We start from the raw sequence: 14,563 nt of genomic DNA on the forward strand, positions 1-14,563 counted from the left end.
ATTCCCTTCAGCAAGTTGTTTAGTGACCTTTTGGGCCCAGCATTGTGCTAGTTACTCCATAAATCATAGAAGAAGGTCATAGCCCCTGTCCTTAAGTATCTTACAGACCAAATGGAGAGATGCATCATGTCATCTCTCCATAATTTTTTAATAATAGTCATCTGTTTTGAGACATTGCCATGGCATGTGCAGACCAGTTAACTACCTTGAGCGCTAAGGCTAATCTGATTTTATTCCAGGATCTAGAAAAAAAAAAAAGTAGCAAGACAGATGACTGTAGCTGTAACAAGTTTCAGCCTCTGTTGGCTCCCACCCAAACTAATTGGCCTGGGAGATTGATTTCCCCTCCAGCCAGCATCTTGTTCAGCATTTCTGCTCATCATGCTTCTGGCATTGCTTCCTCAGAGGACTGTCCATCATTCCTAAATGATCTCTGGTCCTCTTGATAAAACAGCAGACAGATGCTGGGGATGCAGAATTGAAATTCAAAAATATACCTGATTTGCAGACTCATTCCCTCCTTCTTGTTACCCTGACTTCTCTCACCAGAGAGAACCATCAGGCAGTCTGGCAGTGAATTGGGAGGGGTGTGTGTGTGTGTGTGTGTGTGTGTGTGTGTGATGTGTTGAGGGTGGGAGTGGGAGTAAAAGGGAGAAGATTCCTGGGATGAGTTTGAGGGGAGAAAGCTTCTAAGCAGGGGTTCTCTAAACTCTCTGAATTCTTATAGGCCCATCTTTGGGGGGATATTTTGGAGAATTATGTTGATTTTACTGTCTTTTCAAGGTCAGAAACAAAGGCCAGTTTGTTCAGTGTTAATACGAAGATAGAAGAAGGAAAGAGCAGGCTTTAGTGCCCACATGTTCATTTGGATACAAGGCTAAGAACTTCAGGGTGGGGGTGGACTGGGGAGGGGATGACCATACTTGTGCTAAAGTACTTTATAAATGAAACCCAGCTGAGGATCTCCCAGGCCCTTCAGATCCAGATAAGGTTTGTTTGAACTGTCTGGACTGTGGAAAAGCTACAGCCCCCTCCCATATTTCTGTGAATTATTAAGGGATCTATATGATCTTATTAGCTCTGGCTCCAACTTTCTGCCCCAGCTGAGTTCTTGATCCCTGCCCTATTGCTTGTGGCTGTTCCTTTATTTTCACTCTGGCTTTAACCCAAACATGAGAGAACTTGGCCCTCTTTCCTTGCTTTCCACAAAATAACCATTCACACATGGAAATGAAGGAGATTTCTATGCAGCAACATGAGCTATTTTAAATGGCACAGCAGATATTCCTCTTCTTAAAAGTTCTTTGGCCACCCTGCCTTCTTGCCCTGCCATCCCCCAAATCTTCTTGTTCTTTTGTGCAAAGGCAGTGTGTTCTAACAGGAGCATGAAGGTTGCCTGCTAGAGTTCCTATCCTAGTCCAACCCTTACTTGCTGTATACCTTAGGTAAGTCACCTCAACTCTCCATGCCTCATTCTTCTCATCTGTAAAATGGATTTAATACCCCACCTATCTCATAAAGTAGTTGTGAGAATAAAAGGAGATAGATATTGCCAATAAGCTCATTAAAAGATGCTTGCCACCATTAGTTAACAGGGAAATAGAAATCAAAATCATGATGAGATACCACCACCACGAAGATGGCCAGAATAAAAAATTCAGATAACAACAAGTGTTGGTGAGAATGTGAAGAAATCAGAACCCTTATATATGGCTGATGGAAATGTAAAATGGTGCAGCTGCTTTGAAAAACAGTTTGGCAAGTTCTCAAATAATTCAACATAGAGTTACTATAGAACTCAGTGATCCACTCTTAGTTGTATACGAAAGAGAAATGAAAACAACGTCCACACAAAAACTTGTGCCTGAACATTTATAGCAGCATTATTTATTATAGCCAAAAGGTGGAAACAACCCAATGTCCATCAACTGACAAATGGATACATTAAATGTGTTAAATTCATACAGTGGAATATTGTTCAACTACAAAAAAGACCAAAGTGCCGACATAAGCTATAATAACATGGAAGAATCCTGAAAGCATTGTGCTATGTAAAAGAAGCCAGTCATAACAGATCACATACTATAGCATTCTATTTATGTGAAAAAGAAAGAGAGAAATCTACAGAAAGTAGGTGAGCGGTTGCTCAGGACTGAGGGGTGGGGTGTGGGGAAGAGGAGGGTAGTAGCTAAGGGACATGGGGTTTCTTTTTGAGGTGATGAAAATGTTCTAAAATTAACTGTGGTATTGTTTGTACATATCTGCGAATACTCTGAAAGCCATTGATCTTACCCTTTATGTGGGTACATTGTATGGTATGTGAATTATATCTCAACAAACTGTTTTTTTAAAAAAGAGGAAATGTATATTTATATTTATAACCGTGCCTAGCACACAGAAAAGCTCAGGGACCTGAGAGGAAACAGATGGCACAGTGACGTGAGTTATTAAGGAGAGATTAATGAAGTATCTATTCACAGAGGTGTGGGCAGGGTCAGTGGAAACTAACAAGAGATGCTGGAGTGTCGCAGGGCAAGGGGAGGAATCCAGAGGCTGGGCTGTAGTAGAGAGGGTCACCCAGCAGGAGCTGTGGCTTTCATAGAGACAGCAGCCACCACCCACCTGCAGCCCAGCAGGGAGACCCTGAGAACCAAGGCCTCCACATGATCAGACGTTATTTGCTGGGGCTTCTCTTGGCTGGACCCATCCGCGAGCTTGAAGAGCCATCGAGGAGCCCACAGATGTCTCCTGGAGCAGAAGCTGTTATTATTATGTGCACCAGCTTAGCCTTCGTTTGTTTTGTCACATCTTAACAGCCCCACCTTAGTGCCAATCTTCTACGGCCATGCTTTTCCCACCAATTGGTCCAAAAAGGTAGGTTCTTAACTAAGAGGTTTGCTTACTAAGAGGTTTGGGTACTTTTCTATTGGGAGAACTCACCCCCAATATTTCAACATAGGTTCTTTCTATTTTCCCTAAGTGTCGGCTGGTCTGAGAAATAAAAAGAAAGAGTACAAAGAGAGGAATTTTACAGCTGGGCTTCTGGGGGTGACATCACATATCGCTAGGTCCATGATGCCCACCTGAGCCACAAAACCAGCAGGTTTTTATTGAGGACTTTAAAAGGGGAGGGGGTATATGAACAGGGAGTAGGTCACAAAGATCACATGCTTCAAAGGGCAAAAAGGAGAACAAAGATCACATGCTTCTGAGGCCAATAAAGATCACAAGGCAAAGGGCAAAGCAAAGATCACAAGGCACAGACAAAATCAAAAACTCCTGATAACGGTCTATGTTCAGCTGTGCACATATTGTCTTGATAAACATCTTAAACAACAGAAAACAGGGTTCGAGAGCAGAGAACTGGTCTGACCTCAAATTTACCAGGGAGCAGTTTTTTCCCCACCCTAATAAGCCTGAGGGTATTGCAGGAGACCAGGGTGTATTTCAGTCCTTATCTCAACCGCATAAGACAGACACTCCCAGAGCAGCTGTTTATAGACCTCCCCCCAGGAATGCATTCCTTCCCCAGGGTATTAATTATTAATATTCCTTGCTGGGAAAATAATTCAGCGATATCTTCCCTACTTGCACGTCCATTTATAGGCTCTCTACAAGAAGAAAAATATGGCTCTATTCTGCCCAACCCTGTAGGCAGTCAGACCTTATGGTTGCCTTCCCTTGTTCCCTACAATTGCTGTTATTCTGTTTGTTTTCAAGGTGCACTGATTTCATATTGTTCAAACACACATGTTCTACAATCAATTTGTACAGTTACCGCAATAGTGGTCCTGAGGTGACGTACATCCTTAGCTTACGAAGATAACAGGATTAAGAGATTAAAGACAGGCATTAGAAATAATTATAAAAGTATTAATTTGGGGAACTGATAAATGCCCATATTAAAATGAAATCTTCACAATTTATGTTCCTCTGCCGCGGCTCCAGCCGTTCCCTCCGTTTGGGGTCCCTGACTTCCCGCCAACACTTTTCCGTAGCAAAATATTGGCAGGCTTCTGCAAAGATGCCCTACAGACTTTATCCTAGACTGGCTGGAGAAAGAAAACTAAAACATCAGAATGCTTTCCCCAGGCTGTACACAGAGGGTGGGAGTGGGTGGAAGGGAACAAACAGGGCTGAAGTGTGGGGTACCACCCTTTTGCAGCCCACATGGAGGAAGTACCAAGAGTGTAGGCAGATAAGAAACAGATTTTCAGCTTCCCCTTCTAGTAACCACACCTCCACAGGCTTGTATTTATTCCTCCCCGATGTAATTTCCTCCTGGAAGTGTGGCCTCCTTTCTCAGTGGCCTTTTTTTTTTGACAGATTGGTGAATCTATATTTGCATTAAAGTCTGGTCAGAAAGGGGACCTGAATACACATTATGGGCTGAATTATGTTTCCCCAAAATCCCTATCTTGAGGTCCTAACCCCCAGTAGTTCAGAACGTGACTGTATTTGGAAATTGGGTCTTTAAAAAGGTAATTAAGGTGGGCCAGGCATGGTGGCTTATGCCTGTAATCCCAGAACTTTAGGAGGCCAAGGAAGGCAGATCACCTGAGGTCAGGAGTTCAAGACCAGTCTGGGCAACATGGTGAAATCCCCGTCTCTACTAAAAATACAAAAATTAGCCGGGCGTGGTGGCAAGCACCTGTAATCCCAGCTACTTGGGAGACTGAGGCAGGAGAATCCCTTGATCACGGGAGGAGGAGGTTGCAGTGAGCTGAGATCACACCATTGCACTCCAGCCTAGGCAACAGAGTGAGATTCAGTATCAAAAAAAAAAAAAGAAAAAAAAGTATTTTCTTTTTTTTTTTTGTCTCATTTTCTTTATTGTGGTTTAATCCAATTTAAATTAAAATATGAAATGCTTAACAATCATAAAATCAATATATGCTGTGGTAAACAAAAGAGATCTATACTAGTATTTACAACTCTTTAATTTGTTTAAAAAGGAGGTAATATAACCTTTTTAACACACATTTAAACCTTTTGCCTCCAGGAGATATATCAATTAACACACAATATTCAAGGAAATCAGTGCTGTATAGATATTTTTGGTCTATTAAGGTGCAATTTAGAATACAGAACTGACAAAATACTGAAGCAGAAACCATAAGTTACAAAGTAGTAACTCTCACAGACAGTAATTAGAACCCCTGTCCTACATGCCTCTCCAGATATAGCAACTTACATTCTTCCAGAAAATAGGTTCTTTCCCTGACTAGGAAATTCACATGTCTTTCTAAACTAAACAAACACTTTTCCACTCAACCCTGGTTTTTTTTTTTTTTTTTTTTTTTTGGTTATAGATACAATCTTTATTTTTTAATTAATTTTTTTTCTTCTTCTTCTTATTATTATTATACTTTAGGCTCTATGGTACATGTGCGCAATGTGCAGGTAAGTTACATATGTATACATGTGCCATGCTGGTACGCTGCACCCACCAACTCATCATCTAGCATTAGGTATATCTCCCAATGCTATCCCTCCCCCCTCCCCCCACCCCACAACAGTCCCTGAAGTGTGATGTTCCCCTTCCTGTGTCCATGTGTTCTCATTGTTCAATTCCCACCTATGAGTGAGAATATGCGGTGTTTGGTTTTTTGTTCTTGCGATAGTTTACTGAGAATGATGATTTCCAATTTCATCCATGTCCCTACAAAGGACGTGAACTCATCATTTTTTATGGCTGCATAGTATTCCATGGTGTATATGTGCCACATTTTCTTAATCCAGTCTATCATTGTTGGACATTTGGGTTGGTTCCAAGTCTTTGCTATTGTGAATAATGCCGCAATAAACATACGTGTGCATGTGTCTTTATAGCAGCATGATTTATAGTCCTTTGGGTACATACCCAGTAATGGGATGGCTGGGTCAAATGGAATTTCTAGTTCTAGATCCCTGAGGAATCGCCACACTGACTTCCACAAGGGTTGAACTAGTTTACAGTCCCACCAACAGTGTAAAAGTGTTCCTATTTCTCCACATCCTCTCCAGCACCTGTTGTTTCCTGACTTTTTGATGATTGCCATTCTAACTGGTGTGAGATGGTATCTCATTGTGGTTTTGATTTGCATTTCTCTGATGGCCAGTGATGGTGAGCATTTTTTCATGTGTTTTTTGGCTGCATAAATGTCTGAAAAAAGAAAAAAAATTATTTTCAAAAAAGGTAATTAAGGTAAAAGGAGGTTATTAGGGTGGACCCTAATCCAATCTGATATGCATCCTTATAAGAAGAGAAGGACACAGACAGACAGACAGACAGAGGGAAGACCATGTGAAGACACAGGCAGGCCTCAGAAGAAACCACCCCAGCTAATACCTTGATCTTCGACTTTTAGCCTCCAGAATTAAAAATCGATTTTGGTTATTTACTTATTGTTTTTTGAGACAGGGTCTCACTCTGTCAACCAGTCTGGAGTACAGCCTCTATCTCCCAGGCTCACTGCAGCTTTGATCTCCCAGGTTCAAGTGATCCTCCTGCCTCAGCCACCCACATACCTGGGATTACAGGCATGTGTCACCATGCCCAACTAATTTTATAAAATTATTTTTTGGAGAGACAGGATCTCACTATGCTATCCAGGCTGGTCTCAAACTCCTAGGCTCAAGTGATCCTCCTGCCTCGGCCTCCCAAAGTGCTGGGATTATAGGCATGAGCCACTGTGCCCAGCCAAATTTTAGTTTTTGAAGCCACTCAGTCTGTGGTACATTGTTATGGCAATCCTAGCAAACTAACACACTACTCCTTGCAGGATGTCAGTTGCCCACCTTTCTCCTGCAACTCGTGGCTTTACAAGGTTGAGAGCAAAGTCCCTTGAATTAGGGTTTTGCTTCCTGGCTCTGCCCTATTGTTTACTCATAAGAAGAGCATTTGGGATGCTTTGCTAATGTTTTGTTCCAAGTATATATTCTGTTTCATAAAACTTAGGAGTATAAGCAGTATCACCCTTTCTTTCTTTCTCTCTTTTCTTTCTTTGTTCTTTCTTTTCTTTCTTCTTCTTCTTTTTTTTTTTTTTTGATGGAGTTTCACCCTTTGTTGCCCAGGCTGGAGTGCAGTGGCATGATCTCCGCTCACTGCAATTTCCACCTCCTGGGTTCAAGCAATTCTCCTGTCTCAGCCTCCTGAGTAGCTGGGATTACAGGTGCCCACCACCATGCCCAGCTAATTTTTGTATTTTTAGTAGAGATGGGGTTTCACCATGTTGGCCAGGCTGGCCTCGAACTCCTGACCTCAGGTGATCCACCCGCCTCGGCCTCCCAAAGGGCTGGGATTACAGGCATGAGTCACCATGCCTGGCCTCATTTATTTCTTTAAAACAACTGTAATCTGCTCTAAACCTCATCCCTCCTGATTCACCAGAAAGTCAATTTCAGTCATACTTGGGGCTCCCCATTTCAGATTTGTGCAAAAATCCTGGAGGTCTTATAGAGGCTACAGCATTTAGGGAAGGCCTTCTGACCTGGCCTTCAGTTACTCTGGTCTCTTTTTGTTACAGTAGGTAACAAAAAGTAGGTAGCTCATGTCTGCTAGTCAGACATGAGCAGGGCAGGATAGACACCCCTCCACCCCCACCCCCTCCACCCCCCCACCCTCACCCCCACTCCCCCCCCCCACACACCAGGAATGTTAGGCAATGATCAGGTGATGGTCAGGTGACTGTCTCGTTAAAATAATAATTGGTTTCAGCCAGAGCCAGGGGAAGGCTTTCTCCGAATAAACAGAAACACCTGAAACTGGTGATCAGCAGCTTCCTGATCCCAGGAGTTGGTGAGTGGGCTCAAGTATGCACATTACGAGGCAAAATGGCAAAGTTTAACTGGTATATAACCTTTAGAGACATTTGACTGGCAAGGGAAGAATGTCTCAAGTGAACATGCGTACAATTCCAGTAAACACACTGTGCGTGCTCCCTGCCCCAGCACTAGCAGGCCACTGTGCATGCGGACAACCCACCCCAAGGGAAGAATCAGGGGATAAGGGACGCAAAGCCCCAGAAGTATGCCAGCGTCTAAAACCCCAAGTCAAAAGGTGAAAACTGCACACTTGATCTCTCAAGTCACCTTCTTGGCCCTCTTCCAAGTGTACTTTCCTTCCTTTCATTCCTGCTGTAAAGCTTTTTAATAAACTTTCACTCCTGCTCTAAAACTTGCCTTGGTCTCCTTTTCTGCTTTATGCGCCTCAGCCGAATTCTTTCTTCTGAGGAGGCAAGAATTGAGGTTGCTGCAGACCATTATGGATTTGCCGCCATTAACATGTTTACCTGTTTATTTTCCAAACTTCTATGAGTGCTTAAAGGGAGCAATGTCATGGCTTTTGTGCCATGCTTGGACAGGAAGGTCTTTGCAAAACCCTTCCCTCCTGTTCTAGGAGAACCCTCAAAACTCTTTTCCTTTGGCTGCTTCTGTCTCCCCCTCCTCCACCCTAGCTTTAATGTCCTCTACTTACATGACACGCCAACAAAGTTCTCTTGGCCTGGAAAATACTGTTCACCTCTCTCCCAAAGCTCCCCAAGGCAAGGAACACAAGACCTGGTTAACTTTTTGGTGGCAATTTGCAGAAACATTTACAGCAATAAAAATGGAGCCAAAATTAGTATCTTCACAAGTCACCCTGCTTTGTTTTGATGGAGTGTAGGGAAGCCACTACACTCTCCAAGCCAGATTGCTATCGCGGAACAGCTGGAATTCTGTCACAGATGGGGCAAGAAGAACTCAGCTGGCATTTCCTCTGAGTTCAGGTTCCTGTGGGGAACAAACGCAGCTCTACAGATGATGGCTGCTGGCTTGGATTCCTTTCTGTGCCCAAGACTCTCAAGCAGCTTTTTTCAACCCGGGAGTTAAGTCAGTGCAGCCAGATTTAGCTTTCTCTGCAGGTTTCATAACAGATAGAACAAAACCGGGATATCTCCCTGCCCACCCACAGGGGATGGGAAGAACTCTGTGACAGGTGTTCCACAGCCATTCGCCTCCTGTCGACACCTCCTCACCCTGTGGCTGGAGCTGGAAAGGGAAACAAATCAAAAACTTGAATTCCAGGATGCAGGGCAGCCACTTTCTGAGAAATGATTAGGACCCCAGAAAGGAGGAGTGCTCAGACTCTGAGCATCTCATTGAAAAGGATCAATCTGCTACTGTGGTGCTGGAGCTGGGGTGATGCGGGTGGCTGACGGCTCACTGCGGGCAGTGAGGGGCAGGTGAACACACTCAGACTCTGCATGTCCTTCATGTGCAAAATGCCTTCATTTAAGTGGCTTCCAGAAATCCAGCCTTTTGCAGGAAGGCTTCTAAAGCGTTTTAGGAAAAAAACAAACAAGAGAACTAGTATCCCTCCTGCTAGAAGATTTAGATTTTCCCTCCTCTCAGTCTTCATCCCTGCCTCTATGACAGACAGGCACACACACCACACACAGTCATGAGCACATGGGTGTGTGCACACACAAACACACACACATCCCAGGGGCATGGTTCATTTTGTTTGGAAGTTTGTTCCTTTGTACCCATCTGGAAGTACCAGGATGCCTGTCCCCTTTCTCCCCACTCTCGGATTTGCCACTTGCAAACCAAGGTATCGGGTAGTTGTTTGGGGTTACAGTGTCAGTTTTCCTCTTCAGTATATTTGTGGAGCTTTGCTTGAGGGTGGGACAAAGGTGTGCAGAATGGAACAATGAGTAAGATATGAGTGAATGTCCACAGCCTCGCAGGTGGATTTAGACAACCAGTGGGAAAGTCTAGAGGAGGGCACGATTAAAGTTCATAGCGAGCTGTGATGATTTCACAGAGATTATCATTTGAAGGGGGCCTTTAGAGAGGAGTAAGTTCAGCAGGGGAGGAGTAGTGATTGGGCATTCTGGACAAAGGAAACAGGATGGTCAAAGATCTCTATTATCTGACCCTGTTTTATTCTCTTCCAACATTTAGCACCATCTGAAATTGTACTTTTATCTAGCCTCTAATTCTTTCTTTTCTGTCTACACCATGCACTGTAACTCTATGAGTGCAGGAAATATGTGTGCCTCATTCATTGCTGTGTCCTAAGTGCCTAAAATAATTTCTAGCACATCGTGGGTGCTCAGTACATATTCACAGAATGGATAAATCAATGCTCAGACCAAGGAAAAGAGAGAGAAGGAGACTCTTTCTTTTCTAATGTATGTGGTTTCATTTCATCCTTACAATACCACTCAAGAAAGACATAATCATCTCTACCTTACAAATAAGGAAACTGAGGTAAGCAAAGGTAACTTACCTTTTACTCCCAGTAAAAGGTAAAGCTGAGATTAAAAGCCTAGTTTATCAGTTTGTAAAGTGTAGATTATGCCATGAAGACTAATGGAGGTCTGAATTAAGCAAAGCTGTGGGAAGGAAGTTAGAGAGGTGAGCTGATGTTTGAGGCAGTGGGTTGATAAAACTGACAAGACTCGGGCACAGATGGAAAGGGAGAAATCCCTTTGCAGACTCATCTCCATCTGAGTGGCTGGTCCTGACCTCCCTCTCCACTGGATTCAATCACATGGGGATTCAGAAAAAACATGTAGCATTGGTCACTAGTCAGTTGTTTAACTTTGGGAGACCTGCCTAATTTCTCTGAGCATGTTTTTCCCCTGCTATATGGTGATAAGCAATCAGCTGGCTTTTAAGGGTTGTTGTGAGATGACTGATGTACATAAAGCACCCAGAACAGTGCCTGGCCCACAGTATGTGTTCCATAAATATTAATTCACCTATCTTTCCCCATGGTTTCCTGATGTCTTTTGGCTTGGGAAGTACTGTTCCCAAGAGGAGGACCAAAGGGCAAGTGTGAGGACATCCACCCTGGCCTAGGTATGGGAGTGGATAGTCTCAAGAAGGAACTGACAACCTAGGCCTGGGAGCAGTGGATGGAAAAGAAGTTAGGAAAATACCCAGTAGAGAAAATCTCCCCGTCTCTGAGAAAAACTCTAACCCCTCTGGAAAAAGGTTAGACGAGAAACCACAATTCTAAAGGGATTATGGTCAATCTCTTTTCTGCAGAAAGGTGTAGCCAGAGGGTGGTGATGGGGAGCCAGGGGGCTGTTGGGCTTGGGCCTCATATATGTAAATTTGGTTGTGAATTGGGTTATGAACAACCAAATGAAGCTACTCATAGTTATTATAATTTAGAGTTTGTTAAGTTAGTTTTTAAGAAATTATTTGTGAGTTTAAATATGCCATAGCACTTATTGGAGATTTTCCATTTCTTAAAAGGTAATGTTCACTACTCCATAAAATTATTTCCTGAAATAAATACACGATTATGAAATCATTTTAATAAGGTATTAACTTATAAACAAATTCTATCACAGTTGTTTGTAACTCTTTGAATTTCTTAATTTCCTATGTATTGAAGTTGTTTAAAAAAAAAAAAATAGAGGCCTAGGTCTCTGTCTTTTCCAGCTCTGAGAGCTGCCAGGCACAAGCCGCACAGCCCAAGGCCGGCACCCGAGGGGAGGTGCAGATCTCCTTACTGTACTTGTTTACAGCGCCACCTGGTGTTCCTAACGCATAAGCGTTCCTCACCCCTAAGAGTTGGAACTTGCTAAGTTAAAAAGATATACCTACAGCTGTTTTTCTGAACAGAGATTCTCTCAGAATCTCTTTTCTTTCCTTTGAAGAGTATGAGGCATATAAATAAGAATAATACAAAATAACAGTTAATTTTCTAAAATTTTACTAAGCTTTGTAACGCGGAAAAGAAGGTCTGGTTTTGTTCTAAGTGCCCTGCATGGATTAAGTAACTTAGTTATTATAACTCTGAAGACAGGTTATTCTGATGACCATCCCCATTTTACAGATAGCAACTGAGGTACAGAGAGTTTAAGGAATTTGCCAAAAGTTACGCAGCTAGAAAATATTAAAGCAAAGATTTGAACCTAGGCAGCTTGGCTTCAGTGCTCACACATTCTTACGCTGCTTCTCTGTGCATGCGCGTGTTTCAAGAAAAAAAAATATTAATTTGTATTTGGACTGACATTAAGAATTTAATCTCTCTGGGTAAAGCTCAATGGACCAAGGATAAACGGGGCAGCAAAGGAGTGAAAAATATGCCTTAAATGATCCTGACACATGAGACGTTATGCTTTTCAGGTTGCTTGAATTCTCCTTTAGAATGTCACTTGGTGGTGGCTGGGTGCGGTGGCTCACGCCTGTAATCGCAGCACTTTGGGAGGCCGAGGCTGGAGGATCACGAGGTCAGGATATCGAGACCATCCTGGCTAACATGGTGAAACTCCGTCTCTACTAAAAATACAAAAAAAAAAAAAAAAAAATTAGCCGGGCGTTGTGGCGGGCGCCTGTAGTCCCAGCTACTCCGGAGGCCAGGGCAGGAGAATGGCGTGAACCTGGGAGGCAGAGCTTGCAGTGAGCCGAGATGGCGCCACTGCACTCCAACCTGGGTGACAGAGCAAGACTCTGTCTCGAAAAATAAAAGAATGTCACTTGACATCCAGAAGGATGGCACACAAGCAACTCAATGTTTATAACAACCCTCCCCAAGAAAATATTATCATCTCCCTTAGGCCTTTTTTTTTTTTTTTTTTTTTTGAGACACAGTCTCCCTCTGTTGCTCAGGCTGGAGTGCAGTGGCATCGTCTTCTTGGTTCACTGCAACCTCCGCCTCCTGGCTTCAAAAGATTCTTGTGCCTCAACCAACCGAGAAGCTGGAATTACAGGCGCCCACCACCACGCCCAGCTAATTTCAGTATGTTTAGTAGAGATGGGGTTTTGCCATGTTGGCCAGGCTGGTCTCGAACTCCTGACCTCAAGGAATCCACCCACCTCAGCCTCCAAAGTCCTGGGTGAGAGGTGACAGCGTGCTGGCAGCGCTCACAGCCCTTGCTCACTCTGGGAGCCTCCTCGGCCTCGGGGCCCACTCTGGCCCCGCTTGAGGAGCCCTTCAGCCCGCCTCTGCACTGTGGGAGCTCGTTTCTGGGCTGGCCGAGGCTGGAGCTGGCTCCCTCAGCTTGCGGGGAGGTGTGGAGGGAGCGGCGCGGGCGGGAACCAGAGCTGCCCGCAGCGCTTGCGGGCCAGCGCGAGTTCCAGGTGGGCTCCTGGGCTCAGCGGGACCCCCACTCGGAGCGGCCGGCCCCGCCGGCCCCGGGCAGTGAGGGGCTTAGCACCCAGGGCTGCAGCTGCGGAGGGTGCACCGGGTCCCCCAGCAGTGCCGGCCCGCTGGCGCTGTGCTCAAATTCTCCGGCCTCAGCTGCCTCCCCGCAGGGCAGGACTCGGAACCTGCAACCCACCATGCCTGAGCCGCCCCCCCACCCCTGCCGTGGGCTCTTGAGCCGCGGGAGCCTCCCCGACGAGCTCCGCCCCCTGCTCCACGGCGCCTGGTCCCAGCCACTGCCCAAGGGCTGAGGAGTGCAGGTGCACGGCGCAGGACTGGCAGGCAGCTCCACCTGCGGCCCCGGTGCCGGATCCACTAGGTGAAGCCAGCTGGGCTCCTGAGTCTAGTGGGGAACTTGAAGAACCTTTATGTCTAGCTAAGGGATTGTAAATACACCAATCAGCAGTCTGTATCTAGCTCAAGGTTTGTGAACACACCAATCAGCACCCTGTGTCTAGCTAAGGGTTTGTGGATGCACTAATGGGCACTCTCTAGCTAATCTGATGGGGACTTGGAGACTCTTTATGTCTAGCTAAGGGATTGTGAATACACCAATCAGCACTCTGTATCTAGCTAATCTAGTGGGGACTTGGAGAACTTTTGTGTCTAGCTCAGGGATTGTAAACGCACCAATCAGCACCCTTTCAAAACGGACCAATCAGCTCTCCGTAAAACAGACCAATCGGCTCTCTGTAAAATGGACCAATCAGCAGGATGTGGGTGGGGCCAGATAAGAGAATAAACGCAGGCTGCCGGACGCAGTGGCAATTTCTCACCTTTCGTTCCACTGTGTGGAGTATTTGTTCTTTGGGTCCACGCTGCCTGTATGAGTTGTAACACTCACTGCGAAGGTCTGAAGCTTCACTATTGAAGCCAGTGAGACCAGGAACCCAGAAGAAGGAAGAAAGTTCGAATGCGTCCGAACCTCAGAAGGAGCAAACTCCGGACATACGGCCCTTAAGACCTATAACACTCTCCGCGAGGGTCCGCAGCTTCATTCTTGAAGTCAGTGAGACCAAGAACCTAACAATTCCGGACACACTGGGATTACAGGTGTGAGCCATCCCTTAGTCCTTTTAAGAGTTAAACAATTAAGATTGCTTTCTTAAAAAAGGTAAAAATAACTACTATTTATTGAGTGCTTTTTTTTGTTTTGTATTTAGAGAAGTAATTATCTAGTTAACAACAGTGTAGGTTTTCAGGGTCGTGCTACCTGTGTTCAAATGCTGGCGGTCCTGCTAAAAAAGTTATTTCATATTTGTAAGTTTCAGATTCCTTCTCTATAGAATGGGGAAAAATAAGGATGCTTACCTTACATGGGTATGAGGAGTAACTGATTTAATACATGCAAAGAGCTTGGAAGAGTTGCTGGAGCTTAATAAGTACTCCAGAAAATGTTACCTTCAAAACCACCTTTCAATGCAAAAGTAT

Source organism: Pongo pygmaeus, chromosome 1 (genome assembly GCF_028885625.2).
Source record: "Pongo pygmaeus isolate AG05252 chromosome 1, NHGRI_mPonPyg2-v2.0_pri, whole genome shotgun sequence".
NCBI lineage: Eukaryota > Metazoa > Chordata > Mammalia > Primates > Hominidae > Pongo > Pongo pygmaeus.